This window comes from Coptis chinensis, chromosome 9 (assembly GCF_015680905.1).
Source record: "Coptis chinensis isolate HL-2020 chromosome 9, ASM1568090v1, whole genome shotgun sequence".
NCBI classification, from domain to species: Eukaryota; Viridiplantae; Streptophyta; class Magnoliopsida; order Ranunculales; family Ranunculaceae; genus Coptis; species Coptis chinensis.
The window spans coordinates 84674430-84693232 of NC_141464.1; positions in this window are offsets into that span (position 1 = coordinate 84674430).

Genomic DNA, 18803 nt, shown 5'->3' on the forward strand with positions numbered 1-18803 from the left:
TGAGATTCTTGATATTGTTAGCAGTGCATTGAGTCTATGCCTACCCGATTTTGACCACAATTCTCTAGTTGTAAGTGCTACCGTCCCTTTAAAACCACAACACATTTTGGCGGAAGTGTTCTACGGTAGGATTGTTGTTGGTCTCGAGAGGTAGTTTGATATATCTGCTTGTCAAAAGGCAGTCATTAGATGTTTGCAGTCGGAACACGTAAAAGGATTTTCTACTTGCTATTTCGATGGAGGAACTTGGACAGCGTATGTCGCCGGTGAAGTATTGTTCTATTCTTTGGTACTGTCACATGATTCATTTGTACACTGATGGTGGTTTTTGCCCTATTTGCAAAAAGAGTAGATTGGATGCTTTCGGGGACCGTGCAACACACTGTCGACATTTTCCAGGTTTCAAATACCAACATGTTTATGTCAGAGACATTTTAAATTAGGTTACGCGTTATAAAAAAAAAAAAAGTGTATATTAGGTTACCAAAAAAAAAAAAATGGCGTATATTTGTTTACAAAAAAAAAATAAAAATCGTGTATATTAGGTTACCAAAAAAAAAATCTAGTTTATATTAGGTTACCAAAAAAAATGGTGTCTATTAAGTTACGATAAGAAAGAAAGAAAAAATGTTGGCTACGACAATTTGAAGTGGCAATTATCGACACTTCCATTCCGTTAGGGTGGTTTAATTATTTATTGTGCCACTGATGTCTCTACATGTGCTTTTGTGGCATCCCGTTTTTAGACTTCTGAGCTTCAGAACCACATTCTTAGGAGTTGCATGTGGTCCAGTGCCTTTGGAAGAGATTCTTGATGTTGCTAGCAGTACATTGAGGCCTACCCTATTTTGACCTCAATTCTCTTGTTATAAATGCTACCGTCCCGTCAAAACCACAACACGTTTTGGCAGAAGCGTTTTACTGTAGGATTTTAGCTGGTCTCGAGAGGGAGTTTGATTTATCTACTCGTCAAAAAGTAGTCATGGGATGTTTGTAGTCGGAAAATGTAAATATTTTTTATCTTGCTATTTCGATGGAGGAACTTGAACAGTGTATGTCACCGGTGGAGTATCATTCTATTATCCAGTACCGTCTCATGATTCTTTTATATTCTGACGATAGTTTATGCCATGTTTGCAAAAAGAGTAAATTGGATGCTTTCGGGGACCGTGCAACACATTGTCGCTATTTTAAATGTTTCAAATACCGACATGAATATATCAGAAACATTTTATTTTAGGTTATAAAAAAAAATGGTGTATATTAGGTTACCAAAAATATATATATATTTATATTAGGTTACCAAAAAAAATGGTGTATCCGGTGATTTGTTGTGGTTACCAAAAAAAAAATGGTTTATATTAGGTTATGATAAAAAAAAAAAAAAAAAAAAAAAAAAAAAGACAGATGTACATTAGGCTACCAAAAAAGAAAAAATTAATGGCTCCGGTGATTTGCTGTGGCTTTTATTGACACTCCCACTCCGTCAGGGTGGTTTAGGTATTTATTGTGCCACTTAATATCTCTACAGTTGCTTTTGTGGCATCCTATTTTTAGATTTCTGAGCTTGAAACCATATTCTTAGGAGTTGGATGGTCGAATGTCTTTGGATGAGATTATTGATTTTGACCAGCATTCTTTATTGAAGTCTACCGCCTTTAAAACCGAACGATTTTCACCTCAATTCTCTGATTGTTGTAAATACTACCATCCCTTTAAAACCACACATGGGAGGTTTGGCAGAAATATCATTCTATTTTCTACTCCTGCACCGATGGAGGAAGATTGGCGTTATATTCGCCGGTGGAGTTTATTCCCCCGATTTCTCATGAAAATTTAATACTCGTAGATTGGATGCTTTCGGGGAGCATCATTTGCAACATTGTCGACATTTTAAAGTTTCAAATACCGACATGATTATCTCAGAGACATTTTATTTTAAGTTATCAAAAAAAAAATGGTGTATATTAGGTTACCAAAAAAAAAAAAAAAATAGTTTATATTAGGTTACCAAAAAAAAATGGTGTATATTAGGTTACCAAAAATAAAAAGTTTATAAATAAAAAAAAAAATGTACATTAGGCTACCAAAAAAGAAAAAAAAAATGGCTTCAAAAAAAGAACGGATGGCGAAATTTGAAGTAAACGACACTCCTATTCCGCAAAATTGGTTTAAATATTTATTGTGCCACTGATGTCTCTACATTTGCTTTTGTGGTATCCCGTTTTTAGACTTATGAGCTTCATAACCACATTCTTAGGAGTTGTGGTCCAATGCCTTTTGATGAGATTCTTGATGTTGCTAGCAGTTCATTGATTCTCTGCCTACCCGATTTTGACCTCAATTCTCTGGTTGTAAATACTACCGTCCCTTCAAAACCACAACACGTTTTGGTAGAAAAGTTCTACGGTAGGATTTTTGCTCGTCTCGAGAGGTAGTTTGATTCATCTGCTCGTCGAATGGCAGGCATGGGAAGTTTGTAGTCAGAATACGTAAAGAATATTCTACTTACTATTCCAATAGAGGAATTTGACAACGAATGTCGCCGGTGGATTATCGTTCCATTCTCCGATACCGTCTCATGATTTCTTTGTACTCTGACGGTGGTTTTTGCTCAGTTTGCAAAAAGAGAAAATTGGATGCTTTCAGGGACTATGCAACACATTGTCGACATTTTCCAAGTTTCAAATACAGACATAATTATATCAAGGACTTTTTATATTAGGTTATCAAAAAAGAAAATGGTGTATATAAGGTTACTCAAAAAAAGAAAAACTAGTTTATAGTAGGTTACCAAAAAAAAATGGTTTATATTAGGTTATGATTAAAAAAAAATAAATAAATAAATAAAAATAAAAAACATATTAGGTTATCCAAAAAAATAAATAAAAAAAGCGATGGCTTCGACGATTAGCAGTGGCGTTTATCGACACTCCCGTTCCGTCAGTATGGTTTAGGTATTTATTGTGCCACTGATGTGTATTAGGTATTTATTTCCTTTTGTGGTATCCCGTTTTTAGACTTCTGACCTTCAGAACCACATTCTTAGGGGAGTTGCATGGTCAAGTGCCTTTGGATGAGATTCTTGATGTTGCTAGTCGTGCATTGAGTCTCTGCCTAGCCGATTTTGACCTCAATTCTATGGTTGTGAATACTACTGCCCACTCAAAACCATAACACGTTTTGGCGAAAACGTTCTACGGTAGGATTGTTGTTGGTCTCGAGAGGTTGTTTGGTTTATCTGGTCGTCAAAAGCCAGACATGGGATCTTTGCAGTCATAACACGTAAATAATTTTCTACTTGTTATTCCGATGGAGGAACTTGGACAGCGTATGTCGCCGATGGAGTATCGTTCCATTCTCCGGTACCGTCTCATGATTCCTTTGTACTCTGACGGTGGTTTATGCCCTGTTTGCAAAAAGAGTAGATTGAATGCTTTCGAAGACCGTGCAGCACATTGTCGACATTTTCAAGGTTTCAAATATCGACATGATTATGTCAGATGCATTTTATATTTGGTTATAAAAAAAATTGTTTATATTAGGTTACCAAAAAAAAAAAAAAACCGATGTATATTAGTTTAAAAAAAAAAAAAAAAAAAAACTAGCTTATATTGAGTTACAAAAAAAAAAAGGTGTATATTAGGTTACGATAACAAAAAAAAAAAAAAAAAAAATTGATGTACATTAGGTTACCAAAAAAAAAAAAAACTTATGGCTTCTGCGATTTGAAGTGGCGTTTATCGACACTCCCATTCCGTCAAGGTGGTTTAGGTATTTATTGTGCCACTTATATCTCTACATTTGCTTTTGTGGCATACTATTTTTAGATTTCTGAGCTTCAGAACCACATTCTTTGGAGTTGCGGTCTAGTGCCTTTGGATGAGATTCTTGATGTTGTTAGCAGTGCATTGAGTCTACGCCTACCCGATTTTGACCACAATTCTCTGGTTTTAAGTGCTACCGTCCCTTTAAAACCACAACACATTTTGGCGGAAGTGTTCTATGGTAGGATTGTTGTTGCTCTCGAGAGGTAGTTTGATTTATCTGCTCGTCAAAAGGCAATCATGGGATGTTTGTAGTCGGAACACGTAAATGATTTTCTACTTGCTAGTCTGATCGAGGAACTTGGGCAGCGTATGTCGCCGGTGGAGTATCGTTCTATTCTCCGATACCGTCTCATGATTCATTTGTACTCTGACGGTGGTTTATGCCCTGTTTGCAAAAAGAGTAAATTGGATGCTTTCAGGGACCGTGCAACACATACATTGTCGACTTTTTCCAGATTTCAAATACCGACATGTTTATGTCAGAGACATATTACGTTAGGTTACGCGTTATCAAAAAAAAATGGTATATATTAGGTTACCAAAAAAAAAAAACTTATGTATATTAGTTTAAAAAAAAAAAAAAAAACTCATGTATATTAGGTTACAAAAAAAAAAATAATTTATAATAGGTTACTAAAAAAAAATTGTGTATATTAGGTTACGATAATAAAATAAAAAATAAAAAAATAAAAAATAAAAAAAACGGATGGCTTCAACAATTTGAAGTGGCGTTTAACGACACTCCTATTCCGCAAGGGTGGTTTAATTATTTATTGTGCCACTGATGTCTCTACATTTTTTTTTATGGCATCCCGTTTTAGACTTCTGAGCTTCAAAACCACATTCTTAGGAGTTGTGGTCCAGTGCCTTTGGATGAGATTCTTGATGTTGTTAGCAGTTCATTGAGTCTCTGCCTACCCGATTTTGACCTCAATTCTCTGGTTGTAAATACAACCGTCCCTTTAAAACAACAGCACGTTTTGGCACAAATGTTCTACGATAGGATTTCTGCTGGTCTCGAGAGGTAGTTTGATTTATCTGCTCGTCAAAAGGCGTGTATAGGATGTTTGAAGTCGAAACACGTAAAGAATTTTCTACTTGCGATTCCGATGGAGGAACTTGGACATTGTATGTCGCCGGTGGAGTATCGTTTCATTCTCCGTTACCGTCTCAAGTTTCATTTGTACTCTGACGGTGGTTTTTGCCCTGTTTGCCAAAAGAGTAGATTAGATTCTTTTCGGGGAGACCATCGCGGCACATTATCGATATTTTCAAGTTTTGAATATCGACATGATTATGTCGAAAATTTTTATATTAGGTTATACAAAAAAATGGTCAATATTAGGTTACCAAAAAAAAAAAAAAAAAAAAAACTGATGTATATTAGTTTACAAAAAAAAAAAAAAAAAAAAAGCCGTATAACAAAAAAAGAGTATCGTTCTATTCTTCGGTTACCGTCTCATGATTCCTTTGTACCACGATGGTGGTCTATGCCCCGCTTTTGCAAAAAAGAGTAGACTAGATGTTTTTACCATGCAAAAAATTAGGTATTTCCTGTTTTCAAATACCGGCCGGGATCATGTCGAGCTTATTTTTATGTGATGCATTTTGGAGGGTGGGGTACAAGTGAAGAAGGAAGCTCCCCTTGATTTTCTCACCGATCCTAATGAGGGAAGATCGACACCCGATTTTGAGATGTATTGGTCTACAAATGTCCGAGGGAAGGCATGCGTGTGTAAAACCAACCTGGAGCCTCTCCGTTGGTAGGGCTTAGGAATGGAGTCTTTGAGGTGGGAGATTGATAATAGAGTATCGGCAGAAAAAATTGAGAAACACGAGGAGGCTTGTAGAGCTAACCAGAAATGTTTTCATTCCTTTCGATTTGACACTTTTGGTTTCTTGACCCAACAATCTCGTTGAGCTCTTAAGAGATTCTCAGAAAGTTATGGACTTTGAATGTAATGACAATTTGGTTCCAACGAGTTTGTATTTAGGAGGATAGGATTTGCCATTCGAAAGGACTTCACGGTATTACTTGTTGCACGCTTGTCCTAATTATTTGTAAAACTCGTTATCTTTATCAATAAAATTTCCACTTAAAAAAAAAAACTAAAGTGTATTAGGTTACCAAAAAAAAACTAGTTTATATTTGGTTACAAAAAAAAAATGGTGTATATTAGATTATGATAAAAAAATAAATAAATAAAGAAAAAAAATAAACAGATTTACGTTAGGTTACCCAACAATAAATAAAAAAACCGATGGCTTTGGCGATTTGCAGTGGCGTTTATCGACACTCCCATTTCGTCAGGATGGTTTAGGTATTTATTGTGCCACTGATGTCTTTACATTTGCTTTTGTGGCATCCTGTTTTTAGACTTCTGAGCTTCAGAACCACATTCTTAGGAGTTGCATGTGGTCCAGTGCCTTTGGAAGAGATTCTTGATGTTGCTAGCAGTACATTGAGTCTCTGCCTACCCTATTTTGACCTCAATTCTCTTGTTGTGAATACTACCGTCCACTCAAAACCGCAACACGTTTTGGTAGAAAAGTTGCGGATTTTTGCTTGTCTCGGTAGGATTGTTCTTTGGAGTCGGATGAACATATAAAGAATTTTCTACTTGCTACACCGATGGAGTAACTTGGACAGCGTATGTCGCCGGTGGAGTATCGATGTTTTCTCCGGTACCATCTCATGATTCCTTTGTACTCTGATGGTGGTTTATGCCCTGTTTGCAAAAAAAGTAGATTGGATGCTTTCGAGGACCGTGCAACACATTGTCGACATTTTCCAGGTTTCCAATTCTGACATGTTTATGTCAGAGACATTTTACATTTAAAAAAACTGGTGTATATTAGGTTACCAAAAAAAAATTCTAGTTTAAATTAGGTTACCAAAAAAAAATGGTGTATATTAGGTTACGATAATAATAATAATAAAAATTAAAAAAAACCGATGGCTACGGCAATTTGAAGTGGCATTTATCGACAATCTCATTCCGTCAGGGTGGTTTAACTATTTATTGTGCCACTGATGTCTCTACATTTGCTTTTGTGGCATCCCATTTTTAGACTTCTGAGCTTCAAAACCACATTCTTAGGAGTTGCATGTGGTCCAATGCCTTTGGATGAGATTTTTGATGTTGTTAGCAGTGCATTGAGTCTCTGCCTATCCTATTTTGACCTCAATTTTCTTGTTGTAAATGCTACCGTCCCATCAAAAGCACAACACGTTTTGGCAGAAGCGTTCAACGGTAGGATTTTAGCTAGTCTCGAGAGAGAGTTTGATTTATCTACTCGTCAAAAAGCAGTCTTGGGATGTTTGTAGTTGGAACATGTAAATTATTTTTTAGTTGCTATTCCGATGGAGGAACTTGGACAACGTATGTCGCCGGTGGAGTATCATTTTATTCTCCGGTACCGTCTTAAGATTCGCTTTATATTATGACGGTAGTTTATGCCTTGTTTGCAAAAAGAGTAGATTGGATAGCACATTGTCGACATTTTTCATGGTTTCAAATATAGACATGATTATATCAGGGACATTTTATATTAGGTTATCAAAAAAAAAAATATGGTGTATATTAACAAAAAAAAAAAAAAAAAAAACTGGAGTATTTTATGTAACCAAAAAAAAAAAAAAAAAAAGCTAGTTTATATTAGGTTACCAAAAAAAAATGGTGTATATTAGGTTAAGATAAAAAAAAAAAAAAAAAAACTGATATACATTAGGTTATCCCAAAAAAAATAAAAAATCGATGGCTTCGGCGATTAGCAGTGGCGTTTATCGACACTCCCATTCCGTCAGGATGGTTTAGGTATTTATTGTGCCACTAATGTCTCTACATTTACTTTTGTGGTATCCTGTTTTTAGACTTCTGATCTTCAGAACCACATTCTTAGGAGTTGTGGCCAAGTGCTTTTGGATGAGATTCTTGATGTTGCTAGTCGTGCATTGAGTCTCTGCCTAGCCGATTTTGACCTCAATTCTATGGTTGTGAATACTACTGTCCACTCAAAACCACAACACATTTTGGCGAAAACATTCTATGGTAGGATTGTTATTGGTCTCGAGAGGTAGTTCGGTTTATCTGGTCGTCAAAAGGCAGGCATGGGATCTTTGCAGTCATAACATGTAAAGTAGTTATTACTTCCTATTCCGATGGAGGAACTTGGACAGCGTATGTCGCCGGTGGAGTATCGTTCCATTCTCCGGTACCGTCTTATGATTCCTTTGTACTCTGACGGTGGTTTATGCCCTGTTTGCAAAAAGAGTAGATTGGATTCTTTCGGAAACCGTGCAGCATATTGTCGACATTTTCAAGGTTTCAAATATCGACAAAATTATGTCAGAGGCATTTTATATTTGGTTATAAAAAAAATGGTGTATATTAGGTTACCAAAAAAAAAAAAAAAAACTGATGTATATTAATTTACAAAAAAAAAAAAAAAAAAAAAAAAAAAACTAGTTTATATTGAGTTACAAAAATAAAATGTTGTATATTACGTTATGATAACAAAAAAAATGAAAAAAAAAACTGATGTACATTAGGATACCAAAAAAAAAACTTATGGCTTCGGCGATTTGCAGTGGCGTTTATCAACACTCCCATACCGTCAGTGTGGTTTAGGTATTTATTATGTCACTGATGTCTCTACATTTGCTTTTGTGGCATCCTGTTTTTAGACTTCTAAGCTTCAAAACCACATTCTTAGGAGTTGTGGTCTAGTGCCTTTGGATGAGATTCTTGATGTTGTTAACAGTGCATTGAGTCTACGCCTACCTAATTTTGACCACAATTTTCTGGTTGTAAGTGCTACCGTCCCTTTAAAACCACAACACATTTTGGCGGAAGTGTTCTACGGTAGGATTGTTGTTGCTGTCTAGTGGTAGTTTGATTTATCTGCTCGTCAAAAGACAGTCATGGGATGTTTGTAGTCGGAACACGTAAAAGATTTTCTACTTGCTAGTCCGATGGCCTGGAGGAACTTGGACAACGTACGTCGTCGGTGGAGTATCGTTCTATTCTCCGGTACCGTCTCATTATTCATTTGTACTCTGATGGTGGTTTCTGCCCTGTTTGAAAATAGAGTAGATTGTATGCTTTCGGGGACCGTGCATCACATTGTCGACCTTTTCTAGGTTTCGAATACCGACATGTTTATGTCAGAGACATTTTAAATTAGGTAACGCATTATCAAAAAAAAATGGTGTATATTAGGTTACCAAAAAAAAAACCTGGTGTATATTAGTTTACAACAACAACAACAAAACAAAAAAAAAAAAAAAAACTTGTGTATATTAGGTTACAAAAAAAAAATGGTGTATATTAGGTTACGATAATAAAATAATAATAATAATAATAATAATATAAAAAAACGGATGGCTACGGCAATTTGAAGTGGCGTTTATCGACACTCCTATTCCGCCAGGGTTGTTTAATTATTTATTGTGTCACCGATATCTCTACATTTGCTTTTGTAGGCATCGCTTTTAGACTTCGAAGCTTGAAACCATATTCTTAGGAGTTGTGGTCGAGTGCCTTTGGATGAGACTCTTGATGTTGCTAGCAGTTCATTGAGTCTCTACCTACCCAATTTTGACCTCAATTCTCTAGTTGTAAATACAACCGTCCCTGCAAAACGACAACAAGTTTTGGCAGAAACGTTCTACGATAGGATTTTTGCTTGTCTCGAGAGGTAGTTTGATTTATCTGCTCGTCAAAAGGCAGGCATGGGATGTTTGCAATCAGAATACGTAAAGAATTTTCTATTTGCTATTCCGATTGAGGAACTTGGATAGTGCATGTCGCCGGTGGAGTATCTTTACATTCTCCGATACCGTCTCATGATTCCTTTGTACTCTGACTGTAGTTTTTGCCCTGTTTGTAAAAAGATTAGATTGGATGCTTTTCGGGGACTGTGCAGCACATTGTCGACATTTTTCAAGTTTCAAATACCGACATGATTATGTCAGAGACATGATATATTAGGTTCTCAAAAAAAAAATGGTGTATATTAGGTTACTAAAAAAAAAAAACTTGATGTATATTAGTTTACAAAAAAAATAAATGGAGTATATTAGGTTACAAAAAAAAAAAAAAAAAAAAAAGTTTATACATGGTTACCAAAACAAAATGGTGTATATTAGGTTAGGAAAAAAAAACTGATATACATTAGGTTACCTAAAAAAAAATAAAAAAAACCGATGGCTTCGGCGATTTGCAGTGGCGTTAATCGACAGTCTCATTCCGTTAGGATGGTGTACGTATTTATTGTGTCATTGATGTCTCTACGTTTGCTTTTGTGGTATCCCGTTTTTAGACTTCTGACCTTAAGAACCACATTCTTAGGAGTTGTGGTCCAGTGCCTTTGGATGAGATTCTTGATGTTGCTATTTGTGCATTGAGTCTATGCCTAACCGATTTTGACCTCAATTCTATAGTCGTGAATACTACAGTCCACTCAAAACAACAACACGTTTTGGCGGAAGTGTTCTACGGTAGGATTGTTATTGGTCTCGAGAGGTAGTTTGATTTATCTGCTCGTCAAAAGGTAGGCATGGGATGTTCGCAGTCAGAACACGTAAATAATTTTCTACTTGCTATTCCGATGGAGGAACTTAGAAAGCGTATTTCGCCGGTGAAGTATCGTTCCATTCTCCGGTATAGTCTCATGATTCTTTTGTACTCTGACGGTGGTTTATGCTCTGTTTGCAAAAAGAGTAGATTGGATGCTTTCGGGGATCGTACAGCACGCTGTCGACTTTTTCTTGGTTTCAAATACCGACATGATTATGTCAGAGGCATTTTATATTAGGTTATAAAAATAATGGTGTATATTAGGTTACCAAAAAAAAACCTGATTTATATTAGTTTACAAATAAAATAAAATAAAAAAAAAAACAAAAACAAAAAACAAAACAAAACAAAACAAAACAAAACAAAAAAAAAAACTTGTTTATATAATAAGGTTACAAAAAAAAAATAGTTTATATTGAGTTACCAAAAAAAAATGTTGTATAATGGTTACGATAAAAAAAAGAAAAAGAAAAAAAAAAAACTGATGTACATTAGGTTACCAAAAAAAAAATGGCTTGGCGCGATTCGCGATGGAGTTTATCGACACTCCCATTCCGTCATGGTGGTTTAGGTATTTATTGTGTCAGCGATGTCTCTACATTTGCTTTTGTGGCATCCTATTTTTTAGACTTCCGAGCTTGAAACCACATTATTAGGAGTTGTGGTCTAGTGCCTTTGGATGAGATTCTTGATGTTGTTAGCGGTGCATTGAAGTCTATGCCTACCCGATTTTGACCACAATTCTCTGGTTGTAAGTGCTACCGTCCTTTAAAACCACAACAAATCGCGAAATGTTCTCTGGTAGGATTGTTGTTGGTCTCGAGAGGTAGTTTGATTTATCTGCTTGTCAAAAAAGCTGTCATTAGATGTTTGGAGTCGAAACACGTAAAGGATTTTCTACTTGCTATTCTGATGGAGGAACTTGGACAGCGTATGTCGCCGGTGGAGTATCGTTCTATTCTCCAATACCGTCTCATGATTCGTTTGTACTCTGACTGTGGTGTATGCACTGTTTGCAAAAAGAGTAGATTGGATGTTTTCGGGGACCGTGCAACACATTGTCGACATTTTCCAGGTTTCAAATACCGACATGTTTATGTCAGAGACATTTTACATTAGGTTACGCGTTATAAAAAAAATGGTGTATATTAGGTTACCAAAAGAAAAAAAACTGATGTATATTAGTTTACAAAAAAAAAACTCGTGTATATTAGGTTACCAAAAAAAAATGGTGCATATTAGGTTACGATAAGAAGGAAAAAAAAATGATGGCTACGGCAATTTGAAGTGGCATTTATCGACACTCCCATTCCGTCAGGGTGATTTAATTATTTATTGTACCACTGATGTCTATACATTTGCTTTTGTGACATCCTGTTTTTAGACTTCTGAGCTTCAAAACCACATTCTTTGAAGTTGCATGTGGACCAGTGCCTTTGGAAGAGATTCTTGATGTTGCTAGCAGTTCACTGAGTCTCTGCCTACCCGATTTTGACCTCAATTCTCTGGTTGTAAATAATACCGTCCCTTCAAAACCACAACACGTTTTGGAAGAAATGTTATACGGTAGGATTTCTGCTGGTCTCGAGAGGTAGTTTGATTTATCTAGTCGTCAAAAGGCAGGCATGGGATGTTTGAAGTCAGAACACGTAAAGAATTTTCTACTTGCGATTCCGATGGAGGAACTTGGACAGCGTATGTCACCGGTGGAGTATCGTTCCATTCTCCGGTACCATCTCATGTTTCATTTGTACTCGGCGGTGGCGATTGGTTTTGCCTTTTTGCAAAAAGTAGATTGGATGCTTTCGGGGACTGTGCAGTACATTGTCGACATTTTCCAAGTTTCAAATTTGCGACATGATTATGTCAGAATCATTTTATATTAGGTTATAAAAAAAAATTGTCTATAATAGGTTACCCAAAAAAAATATATTAATATATAAAAAAAAAAAAAAAAAAAACCGGAATATATTAGATTACCAAAAAAAAAAAACTTGTTTATATTAGGTTACAAAAAAAAATGGTTTATATTAGGTTATGATAAAAAATAAATAAATAAAAATAAAAAATAAACAGAATTACATTAGGTTACCCAAAAATAAATAAAAAAAACTGATGGCTTCGGCGATTTGCAGTGGCGTTTATCGACACTCCCATTCCGTCAAGATGGTTTAGGTATTTATTGTGTCATTGATGTCTTTACATTTGCTTTTGTGGCATCCCGTTTTTAGACTTATGACCTTCAGAACCACATTCTTAGGAGTTGTGGTCTAGTGCCTTTGGATGAGATTCTTGATGTTGTTAGTCGTGCATTGAGTCTCTGCCTACCGTCCACTCAAAACCACAGCACGTTTTGGTGAAAGCGTTTTATAGTAGGATTGTTGCTGGTCTCGAGAGTTAGTTTGATTTATCTGGTCCCCAAAAGGCAGGCATGGGATGTTTGCAGTTAGAACACAAAAAAAAAATTCTACTTGCTATTCCGATGGAGCAACTTGGATAGCGTATGTCGTTGTTGGAGTATCGTTCTATTCTCCCGTACCGTCTCATGATTCCTTTGTACTCTGACGGTAGATTATGCCCTGTTTGTAAAAAGAGTAGGTTGGATGCTTCCGGGGACCGTGCAACACATTGTCGACATTTCCAGGTTTCAAATACCGACATGATTATGTCAGATGCATTTTATATTAAGTTATAAAAAAAATGGTGAATATTAGGTTACCAAAAAAAAACGATGTATATTATTTTACAAATAAAAAAAAATGGTTTATATAATAAGGTTACAAAAAATTAAAAATAAAAAAAAATAAAAAAAAAAAAAAAAAAAAAAAAAAAAAAAAACTAGTTTATATTGAGTTACCAAAAAAAAAAGGTGTATATTAGGTTAAGATAAAAAAAAAAAAAAAAATTAGGGTTACCAAAAAAAAATGAAACTTATGGCCGGCGATTTGCAGTGGCGTTTATCAACACTCCCATTCCGTTAGTGTGGTTTAGGTATTTATTGTGCCACTGATGTCTCTACATTTTCGTTTGTAGCATCCTGTTTTTGGACTTCCGAGCTTCAGAACCACATTCTTAGGAGTTATGGTCTAGTGTCTTTGGATGAGATTATTGATGTTGTTAGCAGTGCATTGAGTCTATGCCTACCCGATTTTAACCACAATTCTCTGGTTGTAAGTGCTACCGTCCCTTTAAAACCACAATACATTTTGGCAGAAGTGTTCTACGGTAGGATTGTTGTTGCTCCCGAGAGGTAGTTTGATTTATCTGCTCGTCAAAAGGCAGTCATGGGATGTTTGCAGTCAGAACACGTAAATGATTTTCTACTTGCTATTCCGATGGAGGAACTTGGACAGCGTATGTCGCCGGTGGAGTATCGTTCTATTCTACGGAACCGTCTCATGATTCATTTGTACTCTGACGGTGGTTTATGCCCTGTTTGCAAGAAGAGTAGATTGGATGCTTTCGGGGACCGTGCAACACATTGTCGATATTTTCTAGGTTTCAAATACCGACATGTTTATGTTAGAGACATTTTACATTAGGTTACACATTATCAAAAAAAAAATGGTGTATATTAGGTTACCAAAAAAAAAAAAACGATGTATATTAGTTTACAAAAAAAATAAAAAAAATAAAAAAACTGGTGTATATTAGGTTACCAAAAAAAAATCTAGTTTATATTAGGTTACCAAAAAAAATGGTGTATATTAGGTTACGATAGTAATAATAATAATAATAATAATAATAATAATAATAATAATAAACAGATTGCTACAGCAATTTAAAGTGGCATTTATCGACGCTCCCATTCCGTCAAGGTGGTTTAATTATTTATTGTGCCACTGATGTCTTTATATTTGCTTTTGTGGCATCCCGTTTTTAGACTTCTGAGCTTCAGAACCACATTCTTAGGAGTTGCATGTGGTCCAGTGCCTTTGGATGAGATTCTTGATGTTGCTAGCAGTGCATTGAGTCTCTGCCTACCCTATTTTGACCTCAATTCTCTTGTTGTAAATGCTACCGTCGTCCACAACCACAACATGTTTTGGCGAAGATCGTTCTCACGGTAGGATTTTAAATTTGGTCTCGAAAGGGAGTTTGATTTATCTACTCGTCAAAAAGCAGTCATGGGTTGTTTGTAGTCGGAACATGTAAATGATTTTTTACTTGCTATTCCGATGGAGGAACTTGGACAGCGTATGTCGCCGGTGGAGTATCATTCTATTCTCCGGTACCGTCTCATGATTCCTTTATATTATGATGATAGTTTATGCCCTGTTTGCAAAAAGAGTAGATTGGATGCTTTCGGGGAGCATGCAGCACATTGTCGACATTTTAAAGGTTTCAAATACCGACATGATTATATCAGAGACATTTTCTTTTAGGTTATCCAAAAAAAATGGTGTATATTAGGTTAGCAAAAAAAAAAACTAGTTTATATTATGTTACCAAAAAAAAATGGTGTATATTAGGTTACGATAAAAAAAAAAAAAAAGAAAAGAAAAGAAAAATCGATGTACATTAGGCTACCAAAAAAGAAAAAACTGATGGATCCGGCGATTTGCAGTAGCGTTTATCGAAACTCTCATTCCGCCAGGGTGGTTTATGTATTTATTGTGCCACTGATATCTCTACATTTGGTTTTGTGGCATCCCGTTTTTAGACTTCTAAGCTTCAGAACCACATTCTTAGGAGTTGTGGTCCAGTGCCTTTGGATGAGATTCTTGATGTTGGTAGCAGTTCATTGAGTCTTTGCCTACCCGATTTTGACCTCAATTCTCTGGTTGTAAATACTACCGTCCCTTCAAAACCACAACATGTTTTGGCAGAAACGTTCTACGGTAGGATTTTTGCTTGTCTCGAAAGGTAGTTTGATTTATCTGCTCGTCAAAAGGCAGGCATGAGATGTTTGTAGTCAGAATACGTAAAGAATTTTCTACTTACTATTCCGATTGAGGAACTTGGACAGCGTATGTCCCCGGTGGAGTATCTTTCCATTCTCCCGTACTGTCTCATGATTCCTTTGTTGCTTTGATGGTGGTTTTTGCCACCTTTTTGCAAAAATAGTAGATTGGATGCTTTTCGGAATTTGTCACATTCATTGTCGATATTTTCAAGTTTCAAATACAGACATGATTATGTCAGGGAAATTTTATATTAGGTTATCAAAAAAAAAATGGTGTATATTAGGTTACACAAAAAAAAAGAAAAAAGAAAAAAAGAAACTGGAGTATATTAGGTAATCAAAAAAAAAAAATAGTTTATATTAGGTTACCAAAAAAAATGGTGTATATTAGGTTACGATAAAAAAAAATAAGAAAATTAAAAAACTGATGTACATTAGGTTATCCAAAAAAAAAAAAAAAAAACCGATGGCGTCGGTGATTCGCAGTGGCGTTTATCGACACTGCCATTCCGTCAGGTTGGTTTAGGTATTTATTGTGCCACTGATGTCTCTACATTTGCTTTTGTGGCATCCTGTTTTAAGGCTTCTGAGCTTCAAAACCACATTCTTAGGAGTTATGGTCTAGTACCTTTGTATGAAATTCTTGATATTGTTAGCAGTGCATTGAGTCTATGCCTACCCGATTTTGTAAGAGCTACCGTCCCTGAAGTGTTCTGCGGTATAATTGTTGTTAGTCTCGAGAGGTAGTTTGATTTATTTGCTCGTCAAAAGGCAGTCATGGGATGTTTGCAGTCGGAACACGTAAAGGATTTTCTACTTGCTATTCCAATGGAGGAACTTGGATAGTGTATGTCGCCGGTGGAGTATCATTCTATTCTCCGGTACCGTCTCATGATTCATTTGTACTCTGACGGTGGTTTATGCCATGTTTGCAAAAAGAGTAGATTGGATGTTTTCGGGGACCTTGCAACACATTGTCGACATTTTCCATGTTTCAAATATCGACATGTTTATGTGAGAGACATTTTACATTAGGTTACGCGTTATAAAAAAAAATGGTGTATGTTTCGGCAATAAACTGCTTCAACACAACGAGAGCAATGGTAAAGAACGCACTAAGAAACATAGGAATTTGATCTTGGGGGGGATGAAACTGAACCAAGATAATGGCTACCTACGTACCCAAGAACTATTCGCTAGGGATCAAGTTTCCACGTAGTTCCTTATGAAAAATAGTTTGGTATTTATAGAGGTTGAGTAGAAACTCCTTATAGCTCAAGTATTCTTGTAGCTTAAGTAATTGTGATTGAATATAACTCTCAACTATTAGTTATCTCTTTGATAAGAAATGAATCTGGACATAAATTAATATACGTTAGTGGCAAGCTATAACACCCCGTGTTTTTAAATACGTATTTTTCTATTTAATTAATTAATTTAATTGTTTATTTAAAATTCGTCCGGATTGGACTTCGGGATACGTGGGCTTGGTTTTGGGCCCGAAGTCGGTGTTGGGCTTGGTTTAGGACCCAAGTATATAAACACATTGTTCTAGAGAATAGGGTTTGGAAGATAATAAAATATAAAAAATGGAGGCAGAGAAAGAAGCTGGTTTGCTTTGGAGAGGTGGAGCACGACGATTCGGGCTAGGAAAATTCGTCGAGCAGTTAGTTAAGGTGAGTAGCTATTTTGCTATTTCACCGAACTTATGGTTTTACGTGTAATACGTCATTCATTATCTTTTTTGTGTTGGACTTTGTGCCATTTGTTTTATTAAATTTTATTAAATTTGGTTTGATCTGAAGCTGTCGAAACTTTGGTAAAATTGGTTTTAAAAACTGTCGAAGCTATGAACAGGCGTTCATGGAGGCGCCGCCCATGAATCTTACTGCCGTTATTATTTTGTTGTTTTTGTTGGTGGGTTAGAAACACTGAACTTAATTAAACTGTCGAAGCTCTGTAAAGCTTGCGGGTTAAGTTAATGGCGACCAAGAAATCGCCGATAATAGTTTATGTAAGCTGTGATGGTTGTTTTCGTTTTTGATTGGGTTGATGTTGGAGGTGAGTTGGGGTTTGAGTGAGTCTTTGTTTGGGGCGGTTTGAAGCTCGAGAAATTCATTAATGGCGGCGTGACGATGATACGCCAGGACGTCCTCCGATAATTTGATTTTTTTATTGTTTTGTTGTTTGTTGATTGATTGAAGATGGATGAATGAATGTTGGGTTGATGTTGGGTGTGTGAGGGCTGTTGAGTGGGCTGTTGGAAGCTTGAGGCCAGCCATTAATGGTGGCTGAAATTCTTAGATCTAGTTTGAAGAAGAATATTGAATCACTGATATTAGAGTTTTCGATTTTGTTAAAGATATAGGGGTTTCTATGAGGATCAAAACCGTGTGTTTGGAATTGGTGGTCGTGTGGAAGGTGTGGTGGTCGGTTTTTGGTGGCTGATGAGCTAGAGAAGATGAACAGTAACAAATTTCGGTTTGGGCTTGGGCCTTAGCTGTTTGGCTGGGCCATAAACTTTATATTTTAAGTTTTAGGCCCGATTCTATTTTAAGTTTTAGGCCCGATTCTATTTTAAAGTTCCTTGGACCGGTTTCAGTTAAATTTTCGGGCCGAACTCAGTTGTGTTTTGGGCCCGTTTCTAATATTGCTTGGGCCAGTCCATTGGACTTAAAATAGATCTACATGGGTCTTTCAACTTTTAGACTTTCGGGTTCTAAGTTTTGGGCTTGGCCAGTTGGGTCCGAACCATTACTTTAGTCATGAGCTTATGAGCTATGCACATTGACCAGGGTTGACTTTGACTAGGGTTGACTTTGACCAGTTGACCCAATTTGACCTTTTAACTCGGATTAGGATTTGGGTTATTAAGATAGGTATAGGGCTATTAGCATACTTGACTTTAAGGCTAAGACCTATATATATCGTGTGTATGTGTATTAACTACTATGTGATTTTCTTTGTATTTTATGATATGCAACGTTATGACACTAAGACATCCCCGAAATTAATAACGCGTAAATCAAAAATCTGAGGAATCAAGATCGCGTTCGTTATCTTAAATGATATATAAAATAAAGTTCAATAATGCGTAAATAAATTTACCGCACTCTTTTAGAACTCTCCACGCCTCAAGTTTTGAATTTGAGTTTTATGGCTGATTATGTCATATGTTAGGTGGGCATTTATTGAATGTGCCATAAATGGCCCGTTAGCGTTATATAAGGGTATTCATTGAATGTGCCATGAATGACCCTCGGTATTCATTGAATGTGCCATGAATGACCGGTTGTAGTGGATCACCTAAAGAGGAACTAAGGTATTAGCGCTTGCGGGTTAGTTGTATTCCTTGAGTGTCACGGGAATGTAGGATTGGGTATTCCTTGAATGTGGCGGGAATGACCCGGGGCATTCATTGAATGTGCCATGAATGGCCCGTTAGTGATATGATAGGTATTCCTTGAATGTGGCGGGAATGACCTA